This window comes from Triticum aestivum, chromosome 4A (assembly GCF_018294505.1).
Source record: "Triticum aestivum cultivar Chinese Spring chromosome 4A, IWGSC CS RefSeq v2.1, whole genome shotgun sequence".
NCBI lineage: Eukaryota > Viridiplantae > Streptophyta > Magnoliopsida > Poales > Poaceae > Triticum > Triticum aestivum.
In genome coordinates this window covers 537,496,491-537,511,610 of record NC_057803.1, presented here as the reverse complement: position 1 = coordinate 537,511,610, position 15,120 = coordinate 537,496,491, and the positions used below count along the sequence as shown (strand labels likewise).

General features: G+C 39.7%; 1 pseudogene across 1 annotated transcript; it reads left to right on the top strand.

Moving 5' to 3' along the window:
• The first annotated feature begins 3,093 nt into the window (after positions 1 to 3,093).
• Positions 3,094 to 11,023, top strand: LOC123086778 (uncharacterized; annotated as a pseudogene). The gene is made up of 10 exons (XR_006441122.1): positions 3,094 to 3,252; positions 4,819 to 4,986; positions 5,071 to 5,145; positions 5,531 to 6,039; positions 6,482 to 6,846; positions 9,088 to 9,179; positions 9,273 to 9,316; positions 9,374 to 9,435; positions 9,993 to 10,325; positions 10,782 to 11,023. The product of XR_006441122.1 is annotated as an uncharacterized protein (transcript).
• Positions 11,024 to 15,120: the final 4,097 nt, after the last annotated feature.

Below are 15,120 nucleotides of genomic sequence, written 5' to 3'. Positions count from 1 at the left end.
AACAGAAGTTGACAACTATCTCAAAATCAAGTCAATATTTTGCACTAAGCTCATGAAAAAGCATCAGTTTCAACAAAAGAATTAACACAATCATATTCAAGATTTAGACCTGACTCTTTACCTTTGTCAACTTCTCAATCTTCAGCATTGTGTTTAATTCTTTCAATAAGATCTCATTTAAAATCATTTTGGGTACTCGTAAAAGAACCAACTGAAGAAGTATTAAAATTTTCCTTATTGCGAAGAGAAAGCCTAGCATAAAACTTATGAATAATACGAGAGCTCATGATTGGGGCATTTGAGCATTAAGTCCTTAAGCCTCCCCCAAATCTGAGAGATAGTTTGTCCATCACAAGATGCATAGGATAGAATTTGTTATGGAATTCCAGTTTCAGTCAATTCCAGTCCCACTAGTGCGGATTATCCAATAGGCTAAACCATGCCAAACCATTCTTCCAAAGATAAATGGAATATCTTCTTCTTTACTTCATCCCTTGATAACCTGCAAACTTAAATATTCCACAAAGTTCATATATAACAAGCAAGTGCATATCATGATGAACCATTCCATTTCCTGCATAATGGTTAGTGTGCAATTGTTCCAAAATACCAAGAGGAATCTAATAATAGATATTTTCAGCATGTGAGGGTTCCTTCCTAACCACTTCAACATGTGCACATGTCACCCCAAACAAGCCTCTCAAAGGATTGTTTTTCATAGTAGCAAATGAGAATAAAAATTAGCACGCACGATAAAAGTTTTCTTACCAAATTCAACTTACAAGCACGTTACATTCCCCGGCAATGGAACCAGAAAAGAGTTTTGATGACCTAAAAATAGATGGGATAAATTGTAGTCCTTTCGATAAGTAAGAGTGTCGAATCCAATGAGGAGCAGAAGAAATTGACAAGTAGTTTTGAGCAAGGTTCTACTACAAATGATGTAAGATAGTTTTGAGAGATAATTTGGTAGCAAGATAAATAGTCGCGCGATGATAGACGCCAACCGACCGGTCTAATGTTTGGTCGGTCGCCTAGAAGCCCTTGATCCAGTTTGTTAGCAGCCGCAAGATAGCCCTTGATTGAGTCAACGCACACACGTTTTTCTGCCCATCTTTGTAGTAAGCAACTTGAGAAAAACAACAACTCTGCTCGACCATCCACCGCGCTAATGACGCCTCCTCCACCCCACCTACCACTATCTCCCCCGCATGCTTCTTCTGCGGCACCGGTCGACTCACCGGCAGCAGCACAACGATCCTTGTGGTCGCTGGTTGCAGCAAAATCAAGGCGTGATTCCAGCAAAAGAATGGCATGTTTCCAACAAAACATAACATGATTCCGCAAAAACAATGGCGTTTGTCAGAGAAAAAGCACACAAAAATGCATGGTTCCAACAAAACTAGTGTATGATTCCAACAAAAGAAACCATTGGTTCCAACAAAAACAATGCTTGTCGTCGACGGGTCATAGTAAAAATTATGGCTGGTACTAGCAAAACAAGAAGCCGGTCGCAACAAAAAATGTTGTCATGGTCGTTGGTTCCAGCAATCCAGCACGCAGCGAGTTGTAGTAGCTTTCCAGCGCTGGTGACCCCTGGTCCCAGCAATACGCGCAGCTGGTCCCGACAACGCGTGGCACCGGTTGTAGCATGGCCGCTCGCTAATTGTAGCATGCGCCCTCGTCGACTGAGGAACAAGGGTGTGCCATGACCACGAGGGCCATGGCGTCCTAGCCTCCGACGCTGGCGATCTCGCCTACGAATCAAGCAGGGCGCATCTCTCCACCCCCCTCGAGCAGCGGCGCTCATGGCAAGGACGTGAAGAGGGTGTGGGTTAGCTAGTTGGAGATGCGTTGGAATAGAAGAGATGTGCTAGCAGATTGGGGAACGAGAAGGGATAAGACCGTCGTTGCTTGGAACATGAGGCCCGCAGGGGGACGCATGTAACAGCCACGCTCTATCGCATGACGCCCATAGTGGCGTTCGACCGGCCCAACGTTTGGCCGGCCAGCCGACGTAAAACGTTTCCCTAAATAGTAACAAGGTAGCAAGTAACAAAAGTAGCAAGGTGCAGGAAGTGGACTAATCCTTGGTTGTGCTAAGAACAAGTCGATGGTGTTTCTTCTAGTTACTAAAATGCTATTGAGTACACATGGGGATATGGCCAAATTACTTTCACCACGGTTCATTGAGTTAACGTTCATTGCCTAATAGGTGTTGTGTGGGTGGACCGGAGCTAAGGTATTGTCCTAACTTGAACAAATACCTACTGAGTATATCCTCCATGCAAGCATCCATAACTACTAGAAAAGTAATTAAGATGAATCTAATCACAACATTAAATAGTTGAATCCGAAATCATGAAAAGATCACTTTGGTTATCCTCGTGGCTACTACTCTTTTTTTCCTCTTTGTTTGTGCATCAACTTGCAACCCTGAAAAGATCACTCTGTTTTTTATTTTTCTTTGGCCATTTTTCTTTGGTTTTACTCCTTTTTCTTTTTTGGCCGTTTTTTATTCGCGAACTTTTTCTTGAAAATCCACATTTTTTTCAAATCCATGATTTTTTTGAATTTGATATTTTTTCAAATTTAATGTTTTTTTCAAATTCATGAATATTTTTTGAATGCGTGATTTTTTTTTCGAATTTAAGATTTTTTGAAGTTTCCATGAACTTTTCTGTGAAAGTTAACAGTCAACAACCTGGTTAGTAGTCCATGGTCGTGGTCAGCAATTAACTAGCGACTATTCACAAAAAAAAAGAACAGTAATCTAGCGACCTTTTTTTTAGAATTGTTAACTTTTTTTTGCGGGGGTGTTACCAAACTTTATTCAACGGAAATTGATAGTGGCAAGTACATAAAAGCTGGAGAATTGTTAACTAGCGACCTGGGATCGAGGGACGAGCGACCCGAGCGAGCTCGTGCTTAATGGGCCGGCCAATTAACCTTCTGCATGGGCGCCCGATCCTGGAAACTTTGGGCTTTCGATCGCTGGTTGTTTTTCCTTGTCGCCGCATGGGCCTGCAGCCCTGGTGAGCGTCGCCGCCGATCCCATAAAGCGTGCTATATAACCACTCAAAAAAATAAAAATAAAAATACAGCATGCTATAAGCACCTCCGACCACACAACCCCCTTTCCTCACTCTCGCATTCCCAGCCGCCGCATACAGTATGTCTGCGCGAGACGAGCGACCGACACACGCGCCGTCGCCTCGCCTCCTTCCAGATCCGCCGCGAGCCGGGAACGAGGTACCGCTCTTCCCGCCGCACGCGCCACACGCGCACCGCTCTTCCTTCTCTTCTCGTTTGCTATCTGATCTGTTATGTGTGGTTTGTGTGTGTGATGAAGTGTGCCGAATCTTGCCCTAGGGTTCTGATGAAATCGTTGGTCGGGCCTTCTTTGATACGTTTGCGGTCGACTAAAGCTGATTGTAAATCCCTAGATAAATCATTGCTGTCGCGTCGTTCTTGATTGATCTGATCTCCGATCTGTAAAACTCTCGGTGACGGTTCTCTAATAAAGAGCTGATATCTCGTCCCCTCTCCTCAACTTTTACTGATTTTTTTTCTGACCGTCGATTCACAAGTTCCTTGCAAAGAGATGCTCTGACTTTGAGATTTAAAAAAAGCAAGAACAACAAGCTACCCTGGCAATTAGAGTACAAGAGAACGGAACTGGTGACAAAAAATCACAAATTTGATGCATTACCACTGGCTGTATCTTGAGAAAGATGGAATCTTACCTTGATCAGAAGAAGCGGATGAATCCTTTGCAGACCAGAAGAAATATATCATCAGATACGCAGCTAAATTGGAGCCAGGGGTGTTGGAGTGGGGTCGACGGGGTTGCTGCAAGGCCGAGAAGGGTTTGTGTTGTTTGGAGGAGTCAGGAAGTGAGGTTTCTGGAATCCTGTCCCACTCACTCCATGCTGAGTGGTTGGAAATACGAGATTGGTTTCGGCAGATAGCTCAGGCCTTGCTCTCCCTGGCCAGTACAGATTGGAGGACGAGAACAAGGCCTGAGCCCGACGGTTTTTTAGACTCGTGATGAAAACGCCAGGCTAGTATGGGCCGGGATTCAAGAAACTCCTCTTGTAAGGCCAAGTTTGAAATAGCTATCTGCCTTATGGTTCGGGGTCAGCATCTGTTGGTTACAACTCTCAGATTCCGGGCTGTTCCTCATGTCAAAATGTCGAATCTGAACCTTGGACTGAAAGCTTAATTTTTCCTGCACCTTGTTTCGTCGGCGCAGTATTTAGTCTCAGTGTTGCTTCCTAGCCATCTGTGTGTATGTACTCTGCGAGTTGTATATAAGCACTGATTCATGACATGTTTCTTATATGAAAGTAAATATTATACTCAAAATGTAACTACTGTTTTTTGTTTAGTTAGTAGTCGTTCCTTGCATGTGAAGATGTCCCGTTGTCCTTCAGGTGGCATCAGCAAGGCCAATTTAGTTATTCGTGGGAGTCATTAACCTGTGAATATCATTTATACTTGTTCAACTGTAACATCAAATTAACTTTTGGTTTCTGGATTTCCATAATGTCTATGCACCAGAGTTTCTATCACTTGGTTCAACTTGTATCTGAGAAATTTGTGCGGCCCTTCATTTCACACTTAGCATTGTTACATTTCTGGATTTACAGAGTAAATACATCATTTTCTATTTGCAGCATATGTTTATGTTTCAGTGATCCGCGATCCATTTTAGATAAGACTCATTTTATCTCAGGGTCTTCCTGGATTTATTTCAGTGGCCCTTGTACTAATCTTGTTTGGAACATAATTCGATATTGAACTTCCTTGTTTCAGGAAAACGAAAGGATGGGATCAAAATTTAATGCATTGTGGAAAAATGAGTTACTTGCCCTGGGCAAAGATGATAAAGATAAAGCAATCACAGTAAGAAATGATTATCCGAAGCCCCCTGTCCCTTGTTTTGAAATCACTGAGGATTTTGATTTGGAAAAGGTTGAGGAGGTATGATAACTATCCATCTGTGTGATATTCCTCTCGCCTTATTTTTTCTTTTCCAGTGCTGACTCCTGACATTCTCTCTTTCAGCTTATGCTAGAAAGGGATATTAAGATCGCCAAGTCCATGGCAAATGACATAATCATCCCAGACCCTGCTCCCAAGGTTTGTGTTACCTTCATTTACATAATTTGATTGATGACTCATTCCATTACATTAGTTACTTTGTTTAACCCTGTAATATTATAGGGTACTTAAGTCTACTGAAACAATATGTTTGTTGTTGTCATATATGAACCTTGGATAGGAACATGTGGATTCGCATGCCTGAACCATGCTAGCTTTAGATCCCCTTACTTTTCCTTCTCTCCTTGTTGGTGCCTCATGTTTGGTTTTATCTTCAGTGTACACCAACTTGCTTGCGTTACAAGGTTTTGTTGTTTCAATTGTTGTCAGCACCTCCATAGACCAAACGACAGTTTATTTTGTGGTGTTTTTAGTTGGATAACTGACGCCTTTCACCTTTTTCAATTGTGACGGACTCATCTAGTGGGTGGGTGATGCCTTCTTGGACATATATGCCAAATTGGAGCACATCCTTGTAAAGGATAGTGTCCGGTGCTTCCTCCGATTTTTCGAGAACTGTGAAGGCCAGGGCATGTCATCTTATCTTACCATCACCGCACAAACCTTAACCTTCATTGTCAGTTTCAATGCCCTGCGATGTGCAAAAGTCGTATTGGAGGGCATGGCACCTGAGCTCTATGGGATGCACGCCAATCCCAACTGCATAAACAAATATGGATACTTCGTGCTCCATGAAGCTGCTGAAAGGTTCTCTGTTGACATGATCAAGCTGCTTTTACGCCATGGTGCATCACCCAATGTGCGCACAGTTGGCAATGATGTCATCGAGAATCTACTCCCGCTCCATGTCGCAGTTGAGAATACTTGCCTGCATAAGTATCTGGAGGACAATCTGGAGGACAATCCTTCTCACAGCCAGAATCATGAGGATATGTCTACAAGCTTATTCATCTGCTGTGTCTACCTGAAATGGTCTGTTTCACTTCCCTCCCTATACGAATTACTACTTTTGCAGCATGACGTAAAGAGTAACTATGGTTCTGAGTACCGGGCATCCTTTCATCTCAACCTGTCAGAAACCCCTGACAGGTTATAATGAAATTAGTGATACTAAGTATCGGGCATCCTTTCATCTCAACTTGTCAGAGAAAGTAAAGTTCACATTTATTAATCCTTCTTGTCTTGCTTCATGTGCAGTGTATCTTCTTATAGTAAAGGATAAAACTTCATCAATAAAATATACAAAAACTGTTGCTAGTAATTAATTTTATTTTCTTTGCCTTGGAGATTGTCCCTAATCCATATTTACTTTGATAGGAGGAAACACATTGATATATAGAAAGATTATTCAACATTGCTTGCTTGCGTATGAATGCTGAATGGACTTAGATTATTGTTCCTTGTTGTTTTACAGAAGATCTTCTTGGACACAATTAGACTGCTTGCAGAGAAAACAAATAATCTACTCGAAGAGCTCTGGAATTATATTGAGGATGGAAAAATTATCCAGTCTGCTGTTCTACTACTGGCTGCTCAAGAGCAGATCCGTGGGGTTAGTTCTTCCAAGATAAATGGCAGTAGTAAGAAAAATGGTTTGAAATCATCGAGAAGTGTATAACGAGGCATTCATATGCCTTGAGAAACGAGAAAGGTTCACTTGGAATGGTACAGGAGCTTCTGGAGGAAAGGAAGACGCTTAACGATTGTGCATGGCTGCTTGTTGATGTAATTTCCCATGCCGGTGAAGATCTTTCTGCATACATTCAAGCGCATTCTGTGGTAAGGTGTTTTCGGTATATTGCGGCTGCAGCACCTCTGATGCCTTTCGCTTAATATTTAATACATGCCCTAGTCTTAGCAAGAAGATAATTTTCACTTCAACTGAAAATAAAAATGTTATACTTGCTCCGTCTTAGCAAGAAGATAATTCTCACCTCAACTGAAACTAATAATGCTATACTTTTTCGAGCCCTTATACCAGATTTGTACTTATTGTGCTAATGTTATCATAAAGCTGCACATTTTACCAGCTGGACAACTATGAATAACATGTCGTACCACATGTGGCTCTGCTGAACTGAGTGGTTGACCTGTTGGCCTATCATTGCAGCTCATGCTAAAAGAAGTGTAGTTTCCTGATAATATGTGTGAGAATGTGTAGTTTGTGAATTCTGTTCTTGTTAATTGAAAGAAACTCAAACCCAAGGTGCTACTTAGATTCGGAAAATTTCCATCCACTTTACATCGGTTTGTTGGTTGAATAGATGATTCTTGTTGTAATGTTTAGCCTGTCATATAATGCAATGGGATACAAACCCCTCTTATTTCTGAACACTTGGGAAAGGTGATGGCAGATATAATGAAACAAGAGCAAATAATTGATGAGAGTAATGCCGTTATAATAGCTATTAAATGAAATGTTCTATGTCAAAAGTATTAGTAACAATCAGCCTGTTATTAGTTATCCATATACTCAACCACATCAGATCCCCTGTCTGGTGTGGATGAGTATATGGATAACAAACAAACAAACTATAAGAGCACCTTTTATCTTCATCATCGAACAGACAAACAAACTATAAGAGCACCTTTTGTGCTTTATCTTCTAAGACATTGCTTGATATTATTACATTGCGAAGGAGATTGCTATACGAGTTCATGATAGGTACAATTTTTTATGCTTTCTGCATTGAATTCACACACTACAAGTAGAAGGAGCATGTTAGCTCCTTCTCCAGTACCATATGCATTTGTGTCATGGAAATGCGAGTCTTACAATGAATACTTAATGCATGCATAAATAGTGAACACATTGGTGACAGAAACACTCTTCTCCATATTAATATTATCTGACATGAGTATAGTGTGAAGTGCCAATTTTGTTTGTTCTTGGCTTCATTTGTTTCTATTTTCTGGTTTTGTCACTGCCTTGTATCATTTTTAGCAGTAAAATTGCCCGTATCAACATCAAGTGTTTGGTTAATGCTGTTGCATGGTGCATGAATACAGAACATGTGCTTTTGTCATTTCTCTCTGTTTATTTACTGGATGTGTGGCAGATAATTTGGTAAAATGAGTACTTCCATATTTTATGGTGGCAGCTGTTTGGCATGACTCCCAGCTCCAAAAATTCTAGGTGCTGGAGCTGGGGTATATTAAAGGCGTTGACATGAGCCTTCTTTATCCATGTTAGACTGAAAATTTATGCTTAAGATACTTTATTTAGCCTAGAAACTCCAGGTCCTCCAAGAAACAGGGGGTTGGAGCTCATTACAGCAACTTGTCGGTGATTCCGGAGGACAGTTCAATGTAGTTCAACAAACACTAGGTGTATGCAGTTCATGACTAACCTTTTTAAGTTTGTCTGCACTTCATTTGGATCATACAGCCTGAAGAAATTGACACCTTTCTCTTTGGGAAACCAAAACAAAACAATTAAATTGATTTGAAATAGTTGGAATTTGAATAACTGTGACGTGTAGTTAAATATACAGAATTGTGATGCAGTTCTTGACTCGTACCTTTGAAGCGTCTAGATAGATTATAACGTGTAGTTAAATACACAGAACTTGTGGAGGTTAACAGATTTTGCTTTAAGATAGACATGATACACAGAACCTGAAGGATTGGAGTATCACCAAAGAACTAGCTATGGACAGGGGTGTGGGAAGCTTGCTATCCATGTGCCAGAGCCATGAGTTGGTCGCGAGATCTTATGGGTTTCACCTCTAGCCTACCCCAACTTGTTTGGGACTAAAGGCTTTGTTGTTTTTGTATAGACATGATACAGTAGTCTAGATGAATCCGAATATGTTTATCATGTAGTGAATTGAATGCGATAACTCTTTGCGCACTGTTCTATTGCCTTCCAACTCATATCGCACAATTGCAGTTTTCTCCTCCAAACAATTCTTTCCATCATCTCGCTGCTTACAATTGGTTATATAATTGCTACATTGTATATACAGTAGATCTATGTTACAGATATATTGCCTTATACAACTCTTGTATGTTATGTAGGTGTCCCATGTGGAGGTCTTTCAACATGTTTCATCTATTCTCAAGGAGTGTGGATTTTGCCCTACTGGAGATCTTATGGACACTATAAACCTGTACTATTCTTTGTATTGCTTCACACAATAATTTTCTATGTGAATAAATGGTTATTTTGCTGATTATTTTATTTTGTCTTCAACTTCTTGAAGCCAGCCTTATGACTGCAGAAAGTCAAACGGAGAGTCATGCAAAGGTGTTTGGGCTCAAACTGAGTCTTAATCTCTCCCCTTATTTTTAAACTGGATAATAGGGCTTACAGATGCAAACATGGCAGTTATGGAATCAGCCAAGCTGAATGCTGCAGAGAAGAAGGTAAAGATAATCAAATCTGGGGTTGATCTAGTTTTAATAGACTGATGTTGTTCAGTAACGAGTAATGATATTGTGGCAGCAAAAAGAAAGAAAGCTATAAGAATATGTGCCCTTTCCTTTCATTTTATTTTATCTTACATCAACTTTTTTTAAGAATACGTGAGGAAGTAAAATTTTCCCAAATTGACAAATCCCATGAACGCTTTCAGATACTGTTTTAAAGCCTGTTTTCTTGACTTCTGACTGTACTCATCTTGGCCTAATCTCGGTTCCAGGTACTGTTTTAAAGACTGTACTCATTTTTGTGCCATGCATTGTGCTGGTTCAACAGCTTTTTATGTTGCTTAAGCATGCTACTTAATTACTACACTGTAGTAAGATCATTTATATCTAATGATGAAACACCAATGTTGTGTATTGATCAACATAATACTCCCTTTCCCATAATATAAGATCATATTATGGGATGGAGGGAGTACATCTCAAGCGAGAGGTACTGGCTGGAAGCATGGATGTTTCTATTTTTTATGATGTACCTCTACTGAAATATGTGACAGGCTGTGAGAAAGAAAGTAGGCGGAGGATGGGATCCCACGTATACAAAGAGAAGCTTTTTCCCATATTGGAGATCAGTGTTACAAGCTCGGGTTCCTTTGAAGGTGTATCCAGCCCATGCAAGCTCAGATCCTAGGTCTCGTGTTAACCATGGACAACTCCATGTCTCTCTGAGTAACTCAATAGCCAATGGATCTACAACAACTCCAAATCATAAACTTGGTCCAGTGCGAAGAACCTCGCCACTTACAAGCAATAATCAACCCAGAAGGTGCTTTGTCACTGCTGCTACTGGTGCATTCAGGCTCTTGAAGGTGCTAAAGTAGAGTAGAAAGGTACGTCAGGAGTTTGTCTTCCTCCCCCAAGTTTTCTGAACATGCACCACATAAACACATGTGAAGAAAGAATTTTCGTGATGCACCTTTAACTAGTAAGGTTATCCATTGATAGTCCATTAAGGATGTTGGTTGGTGGGGTTTGTTCATTTTTGCATCATAGTAGGTCGCTGGTATTTGTATGTGGAGATGCAATCCTACCTTAAGCTTATTTCTACTTCCAGTTGATCGCCAAAGGAAGGCTGGTGATCTCTGGATTGAGTGGGAAAAATGACTGGCATGAACTAAATTTCTGGCCTATGACGCCGAACGATGTGTCAATGTGTCAATGTGCCTGAATCTGCATTGGCATGGGAGAATTTCGTATTTTCATTTCCTTTTTGTCCACGTCATTTTCTTTTTCTACCAAACTGTTCTGATTTTGTCGATTTCCTTCTGTTCTGGTGAATTGTGCAGGAGGCTCAACTGATGCCTGACTTGATAGCCGCTGTGACCCCAGTCATTTAGATGTGGTGTTGTAAGTGTCAAATGTGTGTGATTTTGTTCTCTCGTCATCGAATAGAACTGGATGGAGATGGTTCGTAACATCGAGGTTTAGCTTTTGACCTATCAACTACTTGTCTGAATGACTTTTAACGTTAATGTTGTACACATTTGTGTCTGGTTCCATCTCAATGATTTTTAACGTTAATGTTGTATGCATTTCTGTCTGGCTCCATCTTAAGCCTCCGGCGTGTGTTAGAAACGCGGAGCATCTCCAACAGAAAAGTGAGAGGCATGTCCTAGGCAATTGATAAGTAGATTGATCGCTGTCATTACAATTTTATATGAGGGAGAGGTATAAGCTTGACACACGTTCCTTGCTAGGATCACACGCCTTATGATTTGTATTCTAGCAAGCATTTGCAACTACTAAAGATCATTAAGATAAAACTCAATCATAGCTTGTAAGTGTAAAGTCTCCTTTGCTCTTGTACACAACTACCTACTTATCTGAGTTTAATCTGTTGTCGCTCTAGCAACCTTGACAATATGCAAATCATGAATATATTGCAACACCTAGAGTGGGAACATCATACACTTGAGCGACACGGCGGGCATCATAGGATAACACCAAAAAAACATAAAACTTGAATCAATCATGATCATCAATCAATCACATGACAAAACGAATCTACTCAAACATCATAGGATGACAACACATCGTTAGATAATAATATGTAGCATAAAGTGCCATGTTTAACTAGGGGTACATTGGTTCTGGAGAGTAGACCACTGATAATAGACGAGGAAAGGTGATGGAGGTGTTGATGAATATGACATAGTTGTTGGAGTAGATCGCAGTCACACGATAGTTCCCTCGACGACGCTCTGGCACCACCGGGAGAAGGGGGGAGGGGGGGAGTCTCCCACCTTGATTGGCCTCCCTCCTAGATGGGAGGAGAGTTAACTCTTAAGGTTTTTTTTTTCGAAAATTAGCTTTCTTGCGTCGAAAAAAGGGCTACAAACGACCAAAGGGCTGGCCACAAGGGAGCTGGGTGTGCCCAGGTGGCTTGTGGGGCCCTTGGGCACCGTCTTGCATTGATTCTTTCTCCCAAAATCACAATATTTCATAAATGATCTCCGTAAATTTTTATCGTGTTTGGACTTTGTTTGATATGAATTTTTTGTGAAATACAAAAAGATGCAAAAAAGTAGAAACTGACATTAGGCACCGGATCAATATGTTAGTCTAAAAATAATATAAATTATTGCCAAAAGTATGTGAAAGTAGTAAAATATTGGCATGGAACAATAAATATTATAAATACGACGAAGACGTAACGACATCCTCAAACTTAATTCATGTTCGTCCTCAAATAGGTAAATGATAGAACAAGATAATTTTTTATGTGAAATGCTACCTAACATAATCTTAATTAAATAATCTAATCATGGCATGAATATTAGGAAATGAATGATTTAAGACAATAGTCTATCAATTTGATATTAAGACATCAATACTCAGGCATACTAACAAATAATCATGCCATTCAAAATAAAGAATGCTAAAGAACGTTATCCCTACAAAATCTTATAGCTTAGCATACTTAGTCTTCCTAGCATAAAGTATATATCATGAGCACCCTAGCGTCGAACCAAGCAATTGTATCATACTTTTTCTGCTTCAACTTTTTTAACTACACTCAATTCACGAGCATGAGCCATGGACTTTGCACTTTGGATGGAATAGAGAATGGTGGTAAGGTTTTATAAGAAGACAAAATATGGAGAAAGTCTCGCATCAACTCGGTGGATCATTAGGCAATGGAGAGGCCTTACAATCCAAGTCGATGCGAGGAGTAGGGATTCCATGCAACTAAGTGGGTGTACATCCAACTTGTTTGCTCACGAAGACCTCGAGCGTTTGAGGAAGCTCGTCATCGAAATATACAAGCTAAGTTCTATAATGTAAAGATCCCACTAGCATAATCATGAAGTATATGAAAACTCTATATAAAATACATGGTGCTACTCTGAAGCACAAGTGTGGTAAAATGATAGTAGCACATCTTCTCTCTTTTTCTCTCATTTTTTTGTTTCCCCCTTTTTCCTTTTTATGGGCTCTTTTTGACCTCTTTTTTTTTAGAACAGTCTCATGGACCCCATCCCCACTTTTTCGAGGACTCATTAGTCTCCATCATTCATGTCCTCACTAGGGCAATGCACTAATAATGATCAACACACTTTTAGTTACTTACAACTCGATAATTTGAAAAAATATGACTATATGAATGCCTCTGGCAGTGTATCAGGATGTGCAATGATCTAGCGTAACATGTATAACAATGATGAACGATGGCTGCACCACAAAATATCATGTCATCTCTATATGATCATGCAAAGCAATATGACAATGAATGCTCAAGTCATGTAGATGGTGATGGTGAAAGTTGCATGACAATATATCTCAGAATGACTATGGAAATGCCATAATAGTTAGGTATGGTGGCTGTTTTGAGGAAGGATATATGAGGCTTATGTGTGACAGATCGTATCATATCATGGGGTTTGGATGTACCGGCAAAGTTTGCACCAAGTCTCGAGGTGAGAACGGGCATTGCACGGTACCGAAGAGGCTAGCAAAATATGGATAGGTGGGAGTGTTTATAGTCCACAAACTCACATTAGTGATAAGAATTCAAGTACTTATTGTGAAAGTTTAGAAGCTCTTGAAGCAAAGTACTACTCGCATCCCCCTAGAGGGGAGGTTGGGAGGAGTTAACCATCATGCGTTCGAACAACACAAATGATTTCAATCAATGATAAATTACACTCCAACTTCACCGCAAAACTAGAGGCTATACGCGCATGCTTCGGAAATCATGAACTTTAATATCAATATTTTTACTAACCCATGATAATCAGCTAGTACACCCACATATTACATTCTTAATATCGCAACACTATTGCAAGGAATCAAACATATGTAAATTTTATGCATGATTTTATGACTAACCATGTGAGTGACCAACCATGCTAACTCTCTAAATAGATATAAGTGAAGCATGAGAGTTTCATTATTTCTACAAAAGACTCATACACACGCTAATAAATATAAGTGAAGCAAAAGAGCATTCTACAATTAGTAGTGTTCCAAATTTAGAGAAAAGAGCATCCAAACTTCAGAAGATATAAGTGAAGCACATAAAGCATTCTATAAAGCCGTACTCAAGATATATAAGTGAAGTGCAAAGAGCATTATATAAATCAACCAAGGACTATCTGATACCAGCATGGTGCATCACTAAAAGAAAAGTAAAAGCACATGACGCTCCAACAATTTACGTATATCATGTGAACAAAACAAAAACCGAGACATACTAATAATTGTCGAGGAAGAAAGATGGAATGCCTTCCGGGGCATCCTCAAGCTTAGATGGTTGGGTCTCCTTGAATATTTACTTGGGGTGCCTTAGGCATCCCCAAGCTTAGATGGTTGAGTCTCCTTGAATATTTACTTGGGGTGCCTTAGGCATCCCCAAGCTTGAACTCTTTCCTCTTATTCTTCTCATATCGATGTCTCCTCGGCCTTCGAACACTTCATCCACACAAAACTTAACCAAACTTTTATTAGAGGGGTTAGTACATATAACATCAAATCCCATCATGTATTGCTATAAAAACATTGTACAATTATAATCCAAACATTAACTATTGTATGCTAACACAATTCTAATTCTCCCACATCAATGGGGCTTGGCAAAATTGCAAACACAAGCAGATAAAGAAACTATAACAACAATATCTGAAAACAGGACAGTCTATAAAGATGCAGATGGAACATATACTTATGTAACTATAAAAATTCTAAAAAACTAGGACGTAATAAATTTTTTGCATAGTAGTACTGTGTAAAAATTTCAGAATTGTTCCATGTTCCAGTAAAATATGAAAATTCAAACACTACAGGAAAAGCTTCTGTTTCTACACTGCACATAGCAAACAAGCAATCTAAACACCCTAAAGGTAAATCTTGGCACATTATTTGTATAGTACAATGGATTTGTACAAGGGTATAATTATTTTTTTGAAAAGTTTCTATGATTCAAGATTTGCAAAGTTTCCATGGGCATGAACACAAGTTCAAGGATATCCTCCACTTCAACGGTGCTCGTCTTTCTCACTTTCACTTTTCTTTTTAAATTTTTTAGGTTCCCCTCTATATATTTTTGTTTTAAAACTCTTTTAAAAGCACAGAAAATAAGAAAATGTCTCTCTAAAACTTCGAGTTGTCTCCCAGGCAGCGCTTTCT